At 40.8% G+C, this 18,743-nt stretch overlaps 1 long non-coding RNA gene across 3 annotated transcripts; it reads left to right on the top strand.

The window, feature by feature from the left end:
- The first annotated feature begins 1,090 nt into the window (after window positions 1-1,090).
- LOC143163371 (uncharacterized) lies at window positions 1,091-17,507 on the top strand. 3 transcript variants are annotated; one of them, XR_012995894.1, is made up of 4 exons: window positions 1,091-1,205; window positions 6,599-6,635; window positions 7,205-7,435; window positions 8,299-17,507. It is a non-coding gene; the product is annotated as an uncharacterized LOC143163371 (long non-coding RNA). The 3 variants fall into 3 exon arrangements; XR_012995895.1 differs by having other exon boundaries at window positions 7,205-7,290; XR_012995893.1 differs by lacking the exon at window positions 7,205-7,435.
- The last annotated feature ends 1,236 nt before the right edge of the window (window positions 17,508-18,743 follow it).

Raw genomic sequence — 18,743 nt, forward strand, 5'->3', positions numbered from 1 at the left:
AAGTTGGCAGAAGTGTTTCATTTAAGCTGACAAATCTGCAGTACAACACTACATAGCAGAAAAGTGTGCATTAAATGAATTAAGATTTCAACTGAAATGGCATGTAGTAGTTGTCTGTGATGAATCACGGCTAAATGGGGGTGTTTCTCGAGAGTTTTCTGAATGGGTAAGTACTCCTCTTCACACTATGCAATACACTCACCCGTCAGCTTGAAGTGTAAAATTACCGCTGCTAAAAAAAAAAAAAAAAAATCATTTTTGCAGAAGACACAAAAACTGGCAGAATGAATAAAGGCAGTTACTCAGAGCAATCAAGATCACTTGATAACCGCGGCCCATGCAGGCGGCTGTGCTGGTTCAGCCGGGATTTCAGACACGCGGCGGGGGGGTGGCCGCTGTCTGCGCGGCGAAATGGAGGCCGGGGGAGCGGCAGCGGCACCCCGAGCGGTCAGCACCGGCCACTAACGGTCACGCCCTGGGGCTCTTCAGAGGAATCCTCGGGCGAGCGGGCCGTGCCTGTGAGGCACGAGCCGGGCACGAGCGAAGGGGATGACCCGGAGCCCCCGTGACGGCCGCACGGCCGCGGACCCGCTCCCCCCGCCTCGGCTGCCGTCCTGCGCGGCAGGGGCGGGGCGGGCTGCGGCCAGCCCGGTAGCTCGAGGCGGGTGCTGGCAGGGCTGCCGGAACGGGTCCCCCGCGGCCCCTCCGCCCCCTTCCCTCCTGGGGCGGGCGGACGGATCGCCAGGGCCGCCGGGCCGGGGTACCTCACCCCGCGGGCGCCCCCCCGCGGTGTGGGGCAGGCGTTCCCGCCGCCGCCGCCGCCCCCCCCTTCGCGAGCAGCTCCTTTAAATTCTTGTGGAGGTCACCGGAGGATTCGCCCCAGGCCAGCCCTGCTGGCGCGGCTTGAGCCAATCCTTTTCTAGGCGTGTGCCCTCGCCGGGGCCAATCAGAAAGGACAGCCTTGGAGGAGGGAGACCGCCCCCCCGTGATGGACGGCGCTGATGTCCAATCACCGCCGAAACCGGACGGCTGATGCATCTGAGCGGCACCCAATAGGCTTGCGGCCGAGTGGGCGGGTCCGGCGTCGCCGGGCGCTGCGAGCCCCCCACCGGGTGGCCGAGGTAAGGAGGGGAAGATGGCGGAGTAAGAGGAAGAGGTGGAGAGGCCGGGGCCGGCCGCGGCCCCGCGGCCTCGGCCGCGCTCAGGTGAGTGTGGCGGGGAACAACGGCCCCCGGCGCGGGACCGCACCCGGCCCGATGCCTGGTGCCCCGCTCCCTGATTGGGCTGGGCCCGGGCGCCCGCGCACCCGCCTCCCCGTCCTGCTCCGTGATTGGGCTGGGCCCGGGCATGTTCGCGCCCGCCGCTTCCTGAGGCGCGCTCCGCCCGCCGCCCAGCGCCGCGGCCCCGGGCCGGATCGGGCCGGACCGGCGAGCGCGTCCGGGCGGCTCCCCGCCCGCCTCACCCGGCAGCGCGGCCTCACACTGGGGTGGCCCCAGCGGGGTGCGTGTGTGTGGTGACGGCCCGTGCCCGCCGGAGACACCTGTCGGGGCGCGGGTAGGGGGTGGGAACCAGGCCGATTCGATCCGCCCGCCGCCCTGAAAAGTCTGAGTAACTTCGGAGCTGGGGACGAGGTCGTGCCGCAGCTCCGGCGGGAGCGGGCGGGCAGCGGTACCGGGTTGCAGCAGATGGCTGGGAGGGAGAGCCTGTTTCCTGCGCAGCAATACCCTGCAGCCGAGTTAGGAACAGCCGAGAACAGGCTTTCGGTGAACAGCTGCAGCTGACAGCGTACGTGGAGAAGAGAAACCAAATTGTATCATCCGAAATTAGTCTTTTCATCTCTGGCTACAAAAATAGCACTGATTATAGTTGCTCTTCTGTTATCGTTGTTATTCGTGGAATCTGTGTGCTAGATGGATTTTGCTAATCTGAACGGTTATATCCTTTTCTGATGTCTTTATGTCATACTGACACAGGAGTGTGGATGGCTTCCAAGTCATTTGGCAAAACCAGAATGTACGAGTAATCTACAGTGCAAAATAAGTTTTATGGAGAGCGGAGAGATTGTATTGATAGTGGAATTGATTGTAGCTTTATGAATTCATGTGACTGTTGGTAATAAGGTAAAAAGGACTTCACACATGATGAAACGTGAAACTATTACTAAAAACGCTATCTCTCCATGTTAGTAACATGCAGATCAGGTATGCCCTTATTTTTCAAAATTATTGGAGGTATTTTGTACTATAGAATGGTACTTTGTTTATATTAAAAAAAAAAAAGGAGGGGGGGACTTCTTACTGAAAGCAAAAGGATTACAGTCACTAGCATGAGATTCCTTATGTTCTATATTTGATAACAATTCTTTAAATCCTGAGTTTGTCACAGAATTCTAAGTGACTGCATTTTCAACGTGCATGTCACATAAAAGTGAAAAATTGAAGTGGTTAAATGAGAAGCACAGCTTTAGATCTTGTGGAGACATGGTGTGTTATCTTATGTGATCTAATAATGAAGTAGTTGTTTGTAACTGGTGAAATAACTCAGAAGAAATATGATAAGTGTGTTTGTCACAACTAGTTCTGAAAGCAGTAGCTGCTTATGAGAAAAATTTCCTAAGGAACATTTTACCAATTTCATGTGCTATATTATTCATGTAGTAACAGTAATAGCAACTTATGGGCAACATAACGTTACGGCACAGTATGCTGCTACTGATGACTGTTCCTACTTATACATGTCTATGTATGAATTGTTAAAATATGCCAGGGGATTTGCCTTTGGCATATTGCGTATAAGGATAATTCTGCTTTATATTATAATTAAAAGAATAATAAAAAATGGACTTTCTTTCACGTGAAGTTGTACACTATTTTAGCAGTAAGTAAATTCATCTGGATTAATATTTATTCTTAATTGCTTTGAATGCAGAAGAGCTGTGAGAAGTAGTATGTTAAAAAAAAAACCCACAAAAAAATCAGTTTTCTCTTACCCTGGTATATGTCAAATCAGCTATATGCACTGCTTTACAATCTTGCCCACAGTGCTGTGAGTCTGCAGTGTAAAGATTTGCATGAACAGGCTATGCATCTTACCATTGTCACCTGCCATTCAGGCATGTCAAAAATTGTGAGCCAACTAAGGCTAAAAATTCTGACCGAGTCTGTGAAGAGTCTGGAGTATCTCTTGAACACCTCCCACGTTCATTCTTAAAAACTAGAAAAGGAACAGTGTTTGAAACCCATCCTGATGTGCCAGAGGTTATGTGAATGCAAGATGCGGGGCCCCGCACATTCTTTGGAGGATTAAAAAAAAAAAACAAACAAGAGGATTTCTCTAAAATGGGATGTGGAGGAAGGGATGATTCTTTGCCTAAACAGTATTCAAGGAGCACGTTACTAGGTGTGTGTGTCATGGAATACAAAGCTCAGCTGTAAAACAGTCTTCCCTATTTTCTCTGCTGCTGTAGGAAGTACTTTTACAATGTTGTACCAACAATGTAGCAAATACCCATTGGAAACCTCATAGGAGAGTGATTTTATTTAAAACATAAAGTGAAACAAAACAGTCACTCAGGCTTGCAATCTCATAAGCAGCAGAATGTGTGCAGTGCCCGAGATGTTTGTCCAGCAGCCAGGCACCATAGCAGGGGTGTTCAAGCTGTGTGTCCAGTAGTCTGGCACTATGTTGCTCGTGTCCAGATACGAAGTCCAGGATCCCTTATAGAGGACAAGGGACATCAGCTGTTAGGTCCTTATGTCTTCTGGCCTCTTCCTAGGTTGGCAACCATTCTCGGTTTCAGATACGCCTTTGTGTGCCCTTTTGGAGGTGACAGTGGTCTGTGTCTCTACCCTGTCCCACTCTGTGAATTATCACTGTTCTTTGTCTCCAGATCTGGGCGTCTTCTGAAATTGCAGGGGGATGTGCTGGGGTCTTGATGACCTGCTAACCTGTGTGCCGTTAACACAAGCCCTTCTGAGAGCCCTGTTCCTGCTCTATGTTCCTTTTGTGCCTCCACACCCAGGCACTCCCTTTCTTTCTCCAATCACACCACTCTTAGCCTTTCTTATTACAGTTCTTTGCATTGCCTCATAGATTGGGTTTAGGTGCCTTTTTAAAAGTTACCTAGAAAGTGAAAGGAGCACGAAGGCAGCTAATTTTTTGCAGGACTGTAAGCTACTTATGTTATATTTTGTGTTTATGATTTAAGCTTTTGTCATTATCAGCTTTCCAGGTAAAATTTGACACATTTTAAGCCATTGGAAAGACCTCAGTGGACTTTCAATCTGTAGTGCCAATTTTGCTTTCTCTATCTTCACACACCTCCACCACATTTAACTTTCAAGGTTTCGTGTCTTGGTCTTTCAACATAAACCTGTTTCTAGGTCTTTCCTTCCTCACCTACTTCTCAGGCTCTAGGGAAGAGGAGAGGAATCATCTTCTATGTCCCTGTCAATTCTGCTCATCTCCTGGAACATGTACACGTGTGTGTGTGAGAGAAAGAGAAAGGTAGTATTTTGGAAAGCCAGATCTGATGGATCTGAGTTTTTGCTGACCATTCTAATTACAACTAAGGGTACCTTAAAACAGAGCGTGAGAGGTGGGGTGAAACCCGGTAGCATAGCACACTATTCATTTCAGTATAGTTTCCAATTCCAGTGTGCTGATTATGTCAGAACACTGATTTTTTTTTTTTTTCCCCATTGGTCCATTGGTACTAGGGCATGTTGATCTATATGAGAAGACAAATAGTACAGTTTTCATGGTAAATTTATTTATGAGATGTTTCTCCATCTCTTTTTGGCTTTGAAATTCCTGAAGTTGCCTGTACGCAAGAAATTGTCTATCTGAACGTGAGATTTAAAGTTCATGGAAACTAACCTTTAGTTACGGTAGAGAAAAAAAAATATGAATGGGCAACAGGTCAAAACTTAATAAAAATAGTATTTTCAGAATTTTTAACAGAAAAGGATTAATATATATAATGTTGAGTTTTCACAATTATTTCTTGTTCCAGATCAATTGATTGTATGTTCAGTAAGTAAGGTATGAAACAAGAAAAATAGCTTTTTGTTTTTTCTTCATAATTTCCACTAGGTTTTAACTGTAGAGTTGATAGTGTCACCATCAATTTTGGTGCCTGCTAATTTCCAATAGCCTTGATGTATATACATTGCAAGTTACATTTGCAAGTTCTGTTGGTACTAGTGTGAACGCTGCTTCCACATAATCTATGGAAGTCAGATAGAAAGTATATCAAGCAGAGCAGTTAAAAACTGGGGCATCCAAAGTCAGTGAACTTGTTAAAATAAAATAATACAAAAAAATTGGTTAAAGCAAATTGAATTTCAGTATTGGATGAAACATTCCTTTGTATGAGTTGCTTTAAGTGTCACCCGCTGCTTTTTTATAATAAGACTTACTTTAGTATTTAGTTTAGTTTATTTGTAGTTTTAGAATAATTGAAAGAAAACCCAACTTTTCAAAGATTGGCATTGGGAATTGTTTCCATTATGATAAGTAAGTTTGAGAGAGTTCCTGTTAACTGTTCCTTATCAAATTAATTGTTTTGTGAATCATTTGCTGTTGGTTCCTCAGTCTCTCAAAGTCACATAGTGCTTGGCAGGTTCTTGAGGGAGGACTTGAATAGGAAGGGTCAGAATTGACAACATGAGAATGGGAAATACCAACATGAGAATGAGAAATACCCTGAAATACAGGGCTAGGGATCATCTGCTGACTACAGTTTTTCTGAAGGTGCAGGTCACTGGTGCTTGCAGAAATGCTGTGTCGTGCAGGAGGGTGGAAGCTAGTAATACTTCGGTGAGGATACTGAGAGTTTTTAATAATGTAAGTTCTGTGTGATGAGATAGTTCTGCTTAGAGCAATGCATTATTCTTCCAGTTAGGTTGTCGGTTCAGCATCCTTGAGAACAGTCATTATGCTTCCTTGCTACAGTGGTTTGTTATTAACATGAAAGGGTTTCTTGCCTTACTGGAGGCTGAAATTATGTCCATCTCGGTTCCAGTGAAACTGGAACGTGTGTCTGTTGATGATAGCTTACCATAACAAGGTCGTTTATCTTCAAAATACGCACAATTAAAAAGTAGTTTCGGTAGTGGTGCATACATAATGCTCCAGGTATAGTCAGTCAAGCATGGGCTGTAGGCTGTTCTCAATAAAGTAGAAACCAACAAATTCCAGGGAAAAAGGGAATTCAGTACTGTGTAAACTACATTCTGTGGAATGAATGACACACGTGATTTTACTCCAGGAAACAGAATGGTTTCTGAACAAAGCCTTTCAGGTGTGTTTTGGGTATATGCTTCTCCTCCCCAGCCTGTTCTTAGTTAAAGTTTGCCTGTCCTGGGTCTTCCATACTTGGGTCCAATTCACTTGACCATCCTTTCCCTTAAACTAAAGGAAGGGGGTGGCTATGATTCTTTGAAAAGTAACATCAGCATGTTTTATATAGAATGTCTAAAAATGTTAACTAGTTTCTGGAAGGTACAGCTAATCTTTTGTGTCTTGTGCAGATAATAATGTATGATCTGAATAGCTTCCTGGATGCAAATTTAATTTCATTTGTTCATCTCTCTAGGCTCACTGAAGGGAGTGTGGATTGATCAAAAATAATGGTGAGTAAAGCCATAAGGTTATTTAGGTACTAAATACCAGGTACTAAACTTGTCAGATTTGTTGGTTGATTTAGGGTTTTTTTTTTCCCTCCTTTTCCTTGTCCAAAGAAATCAGTCATTGAGATTTTAATTTTTCATAGGATACTTTCAGAGAACTGGAATGTTGCCATAGTGCCAGCTTTCAGTTGGGCTTTGCTTGAAAGAAACTTTGATTTAACTACATATTCTAACATGAATAAATGCTTTTAAAGTTATAAAATTCCTGTCCCATGATGGCATTTTGCTCTGCTAAGAGGCACTAATTGTGTAATTGTATTAACTTGGAGTAGTTATCTTAAAAGTTGTATTTGTTAAACAGTAGGATTGGAAGAAAGATAACATAACCAAACGTCAATTATCAAATAGAAAAAAGTACATTCAAAATTTCTAAGGATGACAATCAACTTCTGGAGTTTCATTTATTTTTTTCCAGTGAATGAAATAAAGATATTCTGGTAGTTACGATGTGTAACAGAGTGCTATATTCTGTTCTCAGCTCTGCCACAAACCTTTGGCATGTTTTGTTGCAGCTCTCCAGGTCTGTTTTTCCCTATCTTCATAACAAGAATAAGACTTTCCCAACAGTGTGAGCATGGATGGTAAAACTCATGATCAGGTGAAATATTTGAGTGCCTCAGAGAGAAAGTGATGGTGACGTGTGCTGTATTTCCATTTTCATGATCTACTCGCTACTTCTAACATAGGAGTTGAAAATTGTCACTGGAAGATTATTTCTGAACTTGATCAACTAAAGGGTTAAGGTAATTAGAATAAGATGAGAAATACAAACAGAGAAAAGAGAGGAAGGGGTTAGAAAATACGGTATATCGTCATGTTCTTGTATGTGAGAAAGAGAAGCCAAAGAAAAAAAATTTCTCTTTCACATCTCTCATTGTAGTACAGGAGAATGATAATAAATGTTTCTGGCACTAGCTATGCAGGAGCGCACCCGCATTAGCTTCAATCCAGGCTGGCATCAAATTTAAAGCAAAAAAATCATGTCATAACATCTACTGTGACTAGGTGATAACAGGTGAGTGTCACTGATGCAAGGCCAGGAGATCAGTGACAAGATGACAGTTGTTGAAGTATGTCTACACTGTGGATAAGTGGGGAGAAATGAGTAAAAGTAAGTACCTAATCTGTGTGATCTTACAACTGTCATAAGTGCTTTTTTCTTCTACAGCACTGACAGTTCCGTAGTTAATTAGGTGATAGTTTGTGGTGTCTCTTTGAATTGTGACCTGCTACAGCAGAATATACTCTCCCTGCGTGCAGTGTGCATTCTGGTGCTATCTCAACATTGTCATGCTATATATTGGAGCCATGGTTAAGAAGCCCCATAGCTAATTAACACTGGTATATTTTTGGATGCATTGCTTCTGAGTAAGCATAGAGTTCAGCATTTCTGTAGTATTTGCTTAGCCAGCTTATGGACATCTGCAGTTAGATATAAAATCTTACAGAGCAAGGGATTATTGCAGTCTGTGAAGCCAGCTAATTTAGTCCATTAGAGTCAGGCTTTTAAAGTAATGAACCAGTGGGCGTTTTAATGTTGAATGTATTTTATTCTGATTCCTAAACTACCTCTCTTTTTTTAATTTTTTTTATTTTGGGATTCCAGAGCCTCTCCTAACATTCAAGAAGAAGGTGGTCCTGTTGCTTGCTCATAGGCTGCGAGATGTGGATGTTTCTCTTCTAGCAAGCAAAAACTCGTCCTTCACTTCCATGGAGCTGAACGAACAAAGATGTCTCTACTTCCTGTTTCAACCATCTCACTTAACATTTGATTCACCAGGTGACTTCTCCTACAGAAGTACCCCACCGTTTTACCAAAATTCAAAAGCGGAGTAACAGAAATTAGCATTTGTTTCCCTGAAGAAGTGTCTTCTGTGCCAGCTCTTCATCCAGCTTTCTGCATTCTGTTTAAAAATTATCAGATGCAAGTGGAAGCTGGTGTTCTTCACTGATATCTCCTTCTTCATTTTAGGAAGGTTAAGTACTTCACTGTGTCATATTGGAATTCCTAGCAGATAAACTGTCTGCATGCATTGCTATGTCAAACTGTCTTGGCATGTAAGAAAAGTTGCAGCAGGAAAACCAGAACATATGTTCTGCTCTGACATGAGGAAGAAACTTACCAAACAATGGGGGACATACCGTACAGGTATTTTCTAGTCCAGGACCCCAGGCTTGACTTTGTAGATAGATGTCTTGATGTCAACTCACATAAAGCAGCTAATGCACAGGAACAAATGCAGAATCACCTTGTCTGTACTGTGTAAATGCATCATCCCAGTCTGTGATCAAAATGTATATTTGCATGTGTAAACCTATGTAAGTGCTGGATCTGAAGAGCTTTCACCAGAAGGAGAAATTACTCTGCACCATTTCATTTTTAGCAAAGAAAAATGAAGCTTTAAAGGCCTCTGGGGTAACAGGATAATGATTAGGTTTACATTAAATCATTCCCTCCCTCTGGCTTTTTATGAATCCTTAGCAGCAAAAGGAACAAAAGCATTCTACAGTAGAAGAGATGGGGCAGAACTTCTTTCTTTATTAAAGAAATCAACTTCTGGTGGGATGGAAGAGACCAGAGGTGTAAAGTTGCAGTTTATCCACTCAGCTTCCTTGGCACAGTTTCAGCTTTTCATACTGCTGATGGAATCAGCTTTTTGATTCTTCTGTGACTGAGAACTGAGATGACCTATATGTTTCCATCATCTGGGTAGAAATAGGCCCAAAAGAATGGACTGTTAGCCACGTAAGAGGGGTGAGTTGAGAGAGAGCAGAAATACTTAGGACGGGCCTTTTTCTGGTTCCTCTTATTCCTTCCCAAACTAAGGCGCAATCTGTTGTTCTTATGTTTACACAAGATTCTTTGTCTCCTAATCATCTGTGATTATATAGGATGTTTTCTGTCATTCTGAGATGGGAGCGTATATTGTTTACATGCTCCCTGCTATGGTATTGTATATGGCAAGTAAGATTTCTTGGCAAAAAAACCCAGAACTGGGATATGTATTCTATTCCACTTCAAATCCAGAGCTCTTCTTAGTGCACCTTATTCCAAGCTTGTGATTTAGAAAATGTGACTTACTAGCTTAAAATAATATTTTCAAATCTGGATCAAATAAAGGTATATAGGTTCTGTTAATAGGTTTTGGGAGATAATAGCGTGGTTGGGGGGTGGTGGTTTAGATCTCTTGTTTTGTTCTGTTTTTCCTTTTAGATAACTGCTGGAGAGAGCCAGACAGCCTGAAAATGGCTGAAAAGGCCAACAATTGAAATCCTTCTTAAATCTTAGTGATAGATTGCAAGGGCAGCATTCTGATATTTAAAATGTGGTGACATTTTATGGGACCAAGTTCCATAGCAGAGTAAGGACAAGTGTTGATGTTGATCCTAATTTTCAGAGTAGAGTTGAGTTAAGTCTGTGTTTAGACTTGCATTGTAATGGCAGCTTTACCCATTTTTTGTTTCCATAGCAGGGTAAGGACAAGTGTTGATGTTGATCCTAATTTTCAGAGTAGAGTTGAGTTAAGTCTGTGTTTAGACTTGCATTGTAATGGCAGCTTTACCCATTTTTTGTTTCCACGAAGAAAAGATCAGACATGTAAGCTAAAGAGTGGTGGGCAAGACACTGCATATCAAAATAATGCTAACTGTAATGAGCACAGAGGTGCACTAAAATTGTGTGTAACATTGTGATGAACTGTGTGATAAGAGTTACATTGATCTTGATAAGGCAACCACCAGTTTGGCCTGACTTCTTTTAAGAACATAGGATTTCTTTGCTGAATATGGTCTGAATTTTCTGGCATTGGAGGCAACTAGAAAAGCACACTTCCTTTTAGGGCCTCCCTATGTTGAAACCAATGGGATTTAATGTAGATGTCTGTAGAAGCAGGATCCATCTCTAAGTGATGGAAAACACTGTCAATATCATAGGGTTATAAGTGTTTGGGAGGTATCTGGTATAAGAAACATCTGATTTTAGATCTGGGAATTTCCTTTTCTTCCTTCTGCTCATACTTATCCTTCTGATGTTAGAGCTAGCGGTTGGTTTTTGCATAGCTTGATGACAAAATATTTGGGGGACAGGAAGGTATTTTTCTTTTCTGTGGACATGTACAAAAACTAAGAATTTGTCTGACTAGAATGTAGACACTTTAAGCTGTTTGATTTCTTTTTCCATAGGAATAACCCTCAACATTTTGTAACCCTGCATTGTAACAAAAAAATAGAACTGCTGATTTTTCCTGACTCCTATCCATGACAATGTAACAACATTAGTTTTCAAGTTGAATTTTAGAACATAATATTTTTAGCAGGGCTAAGGATCTGTGGCTTTCACAGAAGTACTACTCCAATAGTGCATGCCCAGAAGACCCCCATTGCTGTACCTTTCCGGCCAGCACCTTTATAAAACTGCTGTATTAGGAAATGCTGCCTCAGCCTACTTACTTTTTCTTGCTCCACTTTTTCTCTACATTGGTTGGAAATCTTCCCATGTGAAAGATTACAGAAACAAGGGGCATGTGCAATAGATCATATATATATACATATATATATTTTAATACTTGTGGACAAAATGATGTTACAAGTTGTTTGAAAACAACAAAATCACCAATGTCTTCCATTTTGAGATGTGTATAGTTCCATAAGCATTAGTGCTTTGTAGCAAACTGTAGTGCCATGTTAGGATCAGTGCATGAGCCTAGTAGTATTTTTACAATTTCAGAGTGACAAATTTATTAATAAACAGTGATGATAATGTAATTAACAATAGAAAGGATACAATAGGAGTGTCACAAACGTGGTCTAAACATGCAGTATCCTCCCTTTGACAACGGCAACGCTATCTTTAGAAATGGAATGCATTCACTTAATGGGCTTCATAGAATCATAGTTGACTTTTTGCTTTTAGTCTATCTGTCCAACTTGCAATAGTAAGTTAGTCTGTGTAAGCGTCCAGAACTCTTGTCTTTATCAGTGAGATTCTTCTTTTTAGTCTTTGTCAAAAAGTGTTTTCTTCCATGTGCAGCATTTTGAATTTTATTATTACCCATCCTGTGATACGCTCAGAAAAGTATGAATATGCTAAGGAGTTTGTGTGCATTTTGTACACATCTCTGCTACCTTAAGATGATTTACAAAATCTGTTAAGTAATTTTTTTTTTTTCAGATCTGACTATATAATTCTTATAACTAGTTAAGCATTATCCTCATTGTATAATAAGTTAATGGTTGCAAAATGCTATCTGCCAATTATGCGTAGAAGACTTTTATCCATTATTGCAGGAATGGGGAACCTTTCTTGGCTGAACTCCTATTGAGTCTTTTAACACCTTTGGTGGATCCTGCATTTACATACATCTTAATATTAATAAGAGAGAATATAATGTCAAGGGCTGTTGAAAAACAACATTGCAGACGGTATCTGTGCAGCAGGCTATCTTTAGCCTATGGATCAGAGATTCCCCACCCCTGTATTATTGAGAATTCAATATCCTGTATTTTAGGTAAGTTCCAGTATTGCTTTCCAGCTCTAAGCTCAATTTTAATAATTTCTGTCTCTCCCTCTGCTTTTTTCAGAAGGAAAGTTTAGACCAGGGGAAGTCCAAATGATTTAGCACTCAGTGGGCAGCTTGGACTGGTCAGATAAGAGACTGATATGATTCCCGAGATGTGCAATGCTCTGTGGATGGCATCCTCTGATTTCCTAGGAAAAAGTCTTTTATTTGGTGCCAGTGTTGCTCTTCACCCGTATCTCTCTTTTACAAGAACAAAGTTCTCTTTCAACTTAGAGAGGATACTGCATCTTTTTTTCCTGAGACCTGCCTGTAAATGGCCATTAGGGGGAGGGAGGGAATGGGTAGCTTGGTTTTGTAATTTTGGTATGATATTTCTCTAAAGTAATTAATCAAGAAGCATGTACTTTGGTGCAAAACCAGTAATCCGTGCAGAATTAATGTATGTAACAGGGAAAAAAAGAAAAAAAACCCCACGAACAACCAACCCTCTGCATCTAATACATTTCCAAGAAAATTGGACAGGTGGGCCATTTACAGCAGAGCTCTGGGGGACCTGTGCTGAGAGTTAGGTTCAATTCTAAATGGAAGTAGCTGTACCATTGAATAAAGTAGATTAGTGCTTGGGAGAATCAATTGAAAAATACCTCTGAAACTGGAATGCAAAATAGCACAGTATGTAGGGGGAAGAATCCCTGATGCAAACAAAGCCATAAGATGATTTAATAAGAAAATAGAACTTTAGTAGCAATAACTGTTTTGCATGTGATAGTAAATAACTTGCATTAGCAAGACTGTACAGTAGAGTAAGTGGGTAATAACCAAATAAGTTTGTGGCGCTCTGTGCTGCAGGGAGTTGCATGAAGAGTCTCTTCCTGAGAAGATGGGTGAATTCCTCTTATGTTCCTCTCATTGGAGAGAATTTGGCACTTGAATACTTAGTTAATGAACCTGATAAAAAAAAAAATTAGCTTTGTGACATGTCTGAAGCACTGTCAGTGAGTGTTGGGGGAAGGGCAGACAGTTCTTTTTGAAAGGATAGCTGAAGTTTCCCTGTATTTTTTTCTTTTTTGAAGTCTAGTACTTGCTCTGTTTCTCTGAGAAGAAACTAAACCCTTCCAAATACTGGCCTGTGAAGAGAACCTGATTCTGAAGTTAGAAGCTTTTATTGTGGGAAATAGCTTTTGTTTTCTTTGTTTAAAAAGACCAATCTGAGATGGTCTAAAAATAAAAAATTAGAGAACACTTGACACTCAAAACATTTGTACATCCCAAGCGCAACTGTAGAATTCTAAAAATGTTACTTTACAGCAAAAAATAATTTTAGCCTTGCTAAACACTCCGTTTCAGACCACAATTGATTTCTGTTGATGCCTGAAGTTTTGCAGAGGCAAATACTGTGAAGCTTTTGGTAGCACAAAGGGTTATTGATCTACAAGCTGCAGCCTCTGCACCCAGCAAAGTATTTGCTATCAAAGGGTTACATAAAAGAGCCGCAGGAGTTCTAAAATGTCCATAGTTGACACTGTTTTCAGTGCAGATATGTAGTCTATAGAGACAATATGGCCCAACAGATAATACTGTATTCTGAACAGAACTATTACATCAGAGGTTTAGATCTATCTGGCTGGATTTCTTCTAGAAAGCTGAAGTCATTTGGACTGTAACTTACAGCTGAAGGGAGGCTTCTAATGTTCCGAAATGATGGAGGTGAAACCCTTTGGCTCTTCGTAAGTTGATAGTGGGACTGTGAGAGCTGTGAGCATTTTTACAGTGTAAAGTAACCAAGATAAGCGTAAGGATGTCTAAGTTAAGTGTTGGCTAATATGTAATACGTGTATGAAAAGCTAATTGATCTGCAAGGTTGTAATCAGCTTAAATTCCAGCTATTGAATTATTGATAAAATTGGAAGCTGGCCATAGGGGACCTTAATTTGATTGTTATCTGATTACATTAGAGAAACTATAAATTTATTCTGGTCTGTGGTCAGCAAGTGCATTTGCACAATGATGAAATAATAATGAAAATATGGTCATGTTCATACTTCTGAAGTATGAACTTTGTGGCTGAATAGAATTCTTCAAGGGTTTATTCATTCAGAGAAGGGGGGGGGAAATCAAGACTGATGTAGCCAGGCAAGCTATCTGCATATTCTTCCCAGTTCAGACTTTTTATAATATCTGTATTCTATGGGCTACCAGACTCGAAATTACTATTCACAGCAACAAAAGGAATCCCTTTGCCTTTCAGCTCTTGCACTATGGCACGGCTTTTGCTCCAACGCCCTTGATTTCACTGCTTCTAAAACTAAGTGGAAGTGTTAGATGCTACCACATTTCAGCGTGGGATATCAAAGGTGTAGTGACCAGTACCGACATGCCTCCTTTAGCAGTACTAAACCCAGATGATACAAGTATATGCTGTTTCCATACCCAGCAGGGCTGCTGCAGAAGGTCTAGCCAGTACTTGTGTTGGGAATTGCACCTTCAGGAATTGCACCTTCTGCAACTGAGGATAATTGTCAAATTTAGGACAAAAAAGAAAGTCTTGCAAAGACTCCTTGAATAGTGAGTGAGAAGTTGTACCAAGCTTCAGGACACTGACACTTTACACAAGGATTACATTGTCAAGAGCTGGCAGTGTGGTTTTTTGGGCAGAGAAGGGAAAAATGTGGAAAAGAAGAACAGTTTTTGATAGATAACCAATCTTGGAAATAACTGCTTCCTGCATCCCTAGGAAACGCTCTGGTCTTCCTCCAAAACTAATAATCCTGCTTGCTGTTCAGGTACGGAGCTGCATAATGGCAGTTCAAGTTAGATTCCATTGGATTTCTTTTAATGAATGATCCAGCCTTTTGCCCCTGTAGCGCTTTGACTGGCACACAAAAGCCAGCAGTTGAACCAGGGTGTCTCGTTTAACAGTGCAGAACACCAGCCATGGATTCTGATGTCTATTCCCTTTCAGTCTGCTCTACGCTTTCTCCTGAGTTTTAGAGAAAGTGTTAGTGTTCACGATGTAAGCAGAGCATGTTTCTGTCTCTGAGCCTATGTACCAGGTTATAATATAGACAGACTCCCTAAGGCTTTACAACATCTAAGGTTAAAGATAAAAGGTAACTTACTGTTATAACTTACTGTTTAGTGTGTCCTATGTAAATCCTGTCTGCTTCTCTCCACTTCCCCTCCAAATGAGTGTGTTTGCAGGTCAAACAAAAGGCGGCTAGTTTGTAATGCCTTAGGCATGAAGAACTGCATGGAGAAACTGAATGAAAGCGGCACAGGCCCACAAACCAAATCTTAGAGCTAGTATTCTAATTATGCATGATTCAAAATGTCTAGTGTAATGTAGTTATTACCAGTAAATTGAGATATGCATTTATACATAATGAAGCAATAGGAATTAATATACCAATAGCTTGAACTTCCTGCTTTGATTCTCAAACTTTGGTTTTTTTAGAGAATGTGCTGCCTCTGTAGAGAAAGGGGCAGAATGTATAGATAGGGACAGAAGCATGGCACCAAAACTGTAAATCAGGAACCAGGATCAGCAGAACTCGCCTTTATAACCTTGTCTGGTTCATATTAGTGCCCTGAGCATGTAAAAAGCAGGGCATGAACTAAGCATGTTTAGGGGCGAGATGAGGTTTCTCACCTGCTGCAGCTGTAGCAAGGAAAAGGGTGCAGAGTTTCTTACAAGGTGCAGGGGGGAGCAACTGGTGGAAAAAAAAAACCACAAACACAAAACAACACAAAAAACCAAGTAATGGAAAACACAGATTCAAATTGAGTGTAGTATTTGCCAGACAGTAGGTAATAAGCGTGGGTGTGGTGAAAGAAATTATTTGGAGAAGACTGAAATTAATAAGCACAGTACATATATTTCAGGTGTTGAATAGCTTTTTAATAGACAGTATTTTCAGGTAACTCTCTAGCCACATAGGCAGCTGTACTGAAGCATACTGGTACCAGCCAGCAATAATGGCACCTGCAGGAATGAACCTGAAAATACTGGTAATCTTGTATATTTTTTAAGTTCTTTAAAGAGATTTTTAAAAACAGAAAATGACATTTGATCACTGAGGTCTTTATCTTCTGCAACACAGGTTGCAATAGTCTTTTTTCTTTATTTCACTTATTAAATAAAAGAGAATTTGGGTGCCATCTTTCTGTAACTTTAGTGTGTTCTCTGTAACATTTCCCAAGTCTTTTAGTGGATAATGCAGTGAATTTCTGCTGGCAGTTTGAAAATAACATAGAACGTGTGGCATAGCCTACGTCACTAATGCTTTTCCAAGTTTAAACTTGTATTCAAACATGTAGAATACTAGCTTGTTATTGCAGAATTCTATACTTCTAGCTTAGCTTAATTTTGTAGGTGGGCTTAACTTGTGCAGAACACTTCTCCATGTACAGAGGCTCAGTCCTCTTTCTTAAATAGAAAGAGGAGGTGTCCTGGAGGAAGAAATTGTGTGTCAAGTTAACTCCTGTTCATACTTCATAGCCAACCATCCACAAAGCACCATGATTTGGGTTTAGAATGGGGGTTGTGTTTTTCTCATGAATGCTTTCTAGATATACAAGACTTGCCAAATGAAGATAGGAATATTGTAAGAGAAGATAACTAATTTATGGTATCAGAAGTTAGACTAAATGAAATCCTTTGAGCCAGCTTCTTCAAGCAAAAAGGGAATTTGTAAAACAAGTTTAGCCCAGCGGTTAACCATGTCACCTAATTCTTAGTGGGTATTCTTTAGAACACTTTGCATGGTTTTAAACCCTGTTAAATAGACGTTCTTTTGTGTGATGAGTAAGCAGCTGTATCCTTTGTTAATGCTTATTCCCTTCAATATAAAACCTGGGGAATAAACTACTTTAGGATGTCAGTGAAGATATCCTCCTTTCGAAAAGTATAACAGCAAAGGAGAAGTATTAGTTAGTTATAGATTCTTAAAAATTACCTTAGTACTTAAAAAACAGGCTAGAAAATACTTCCTATACTGAACTTCTGATAGCATGCTCACATGGATTAGCGGAGGAAACTATTGGTGTCACTAGGAACTATGTACTCCCATTGCCCATGTTTTACATGGTAACAGTGAAAGAATGTCTCCCTGCAAATTCTGATGTTTTTCCAAAAGGCAGCTTGCTTTTATATCTATGCATCTTTGAGGATTTCAAGATAAGATTTTATTCTTTTGACACTGTAAAGAGGAACTGTTTAAAAATGAACTTGGAAACTCTGCACCTGTATACAAATTTTTTTAGCAATAAAGCAGCACAGGCTGAGAATGCACTAAAACTGGATGTGTCGTTTGTTCAGAAGATAAATTAACCAACTTACTATACGCTACAGCACTTCTGAGATGTGTTTGTACTTGCTGTACCTTTGTCAAAACTTCACAATTTGAGCTAAACTCACATATGCTGGATATCTGTTTTGGGTCCAGCTGTTCCAGCCGACTTCAGGCACAAAAGCCTCTGACTTCTTGGAAGGCAACTAAAGAAAAATTGTTACCCCCACTCATATTAAGGTGGGCAACTTATCAGATAAAAGCTTCAAGGGTTGTTTTAGTTGGTATTGGAAAGCTTCTGTTGCTTGTATAGATTGCCTAAAAGTAATAAGCCCCTCAGAAAACTGTTTCATATATGTGGATTGTTTATTGTTTTGGCAACTACCTTTCTGAAAAATTCCTTCTGTGGTTGGCATGTCACAACCTGCAGGGAGGCACGACTTTCCTTGCAGTTGCTGCTGAAAGCAGTTTTGGGAAGTGCTGTAATGCAGCAGCATGACACCACCTTATGAGGACTGCTGAAGAAGCCATGGCTGCCAACCCTACTACAAGCTTTCCAAAACCTGTTACAGATTGCTAACCCTTATGATAGCTTATGGAAGATTCACAGTATGATTGTTACTTCACTAGCCTGTTCAACCACCTTAATTTGTTTCATTTTCTAGTTGTTTTTGTCTTTAGATTCCAGAGAAGACAGCTGCTGGTTAGCTAACGTAAGAAGGCCTGACCTTGAGACTTGCTTTCTAAGTGGCTGGTATTCATTTAAATAGAGAATCCGTCCTTCCCACGCCAGACTGGCCCTGGCTGCACTTAAAGCTGGAACACCTCTCTCAAGATGCCTAGTTAGAGGAGATTAGGTTCTACACTAGAATAAGAAAAACAAATACTCACTGATCAATTGTAGATTAAGAGGAATTTGAATCTGGGACAGGCTGTGGGATCAAAAGCTGAATCTTTCAGGAATAAAAGTTTATAAGCATCACTTAAATCAAAATGCACCCATAGGTTTAAGTTGATATCTCAGTAAATGTTCATCTCAAATTACTGAAGATAATGCATTTATTTTATGTTTTGTAAATTAAGGTGGCTTGCTTCTTAAAACAGAATTTACTTAAAACACTGTATTGCTGTGAGTGTCAGCAGGTACATCAGGCAATAGTCAGTGCCAAGAAAAAAAATCATTTGACAAATAGACATGAATGACCACAGCTTGACTCAACAGAGCGGAGGTCCTCCCAGTTCCA

This window comes from Aptenodytes patagonicus, chromosome 7 (assembly GCF_965638725.1).
Source record: "Aptenodytes patagonicus chromosome 7, bAptPat1.pri.cur, whole genome shotgun sequence".
NCBI lineage: Eukaryota > Metazoa > Chordata > Aves > Sphenisciformes > Spheniscidae > Aptenodytes > Aptenodytes patagonicus.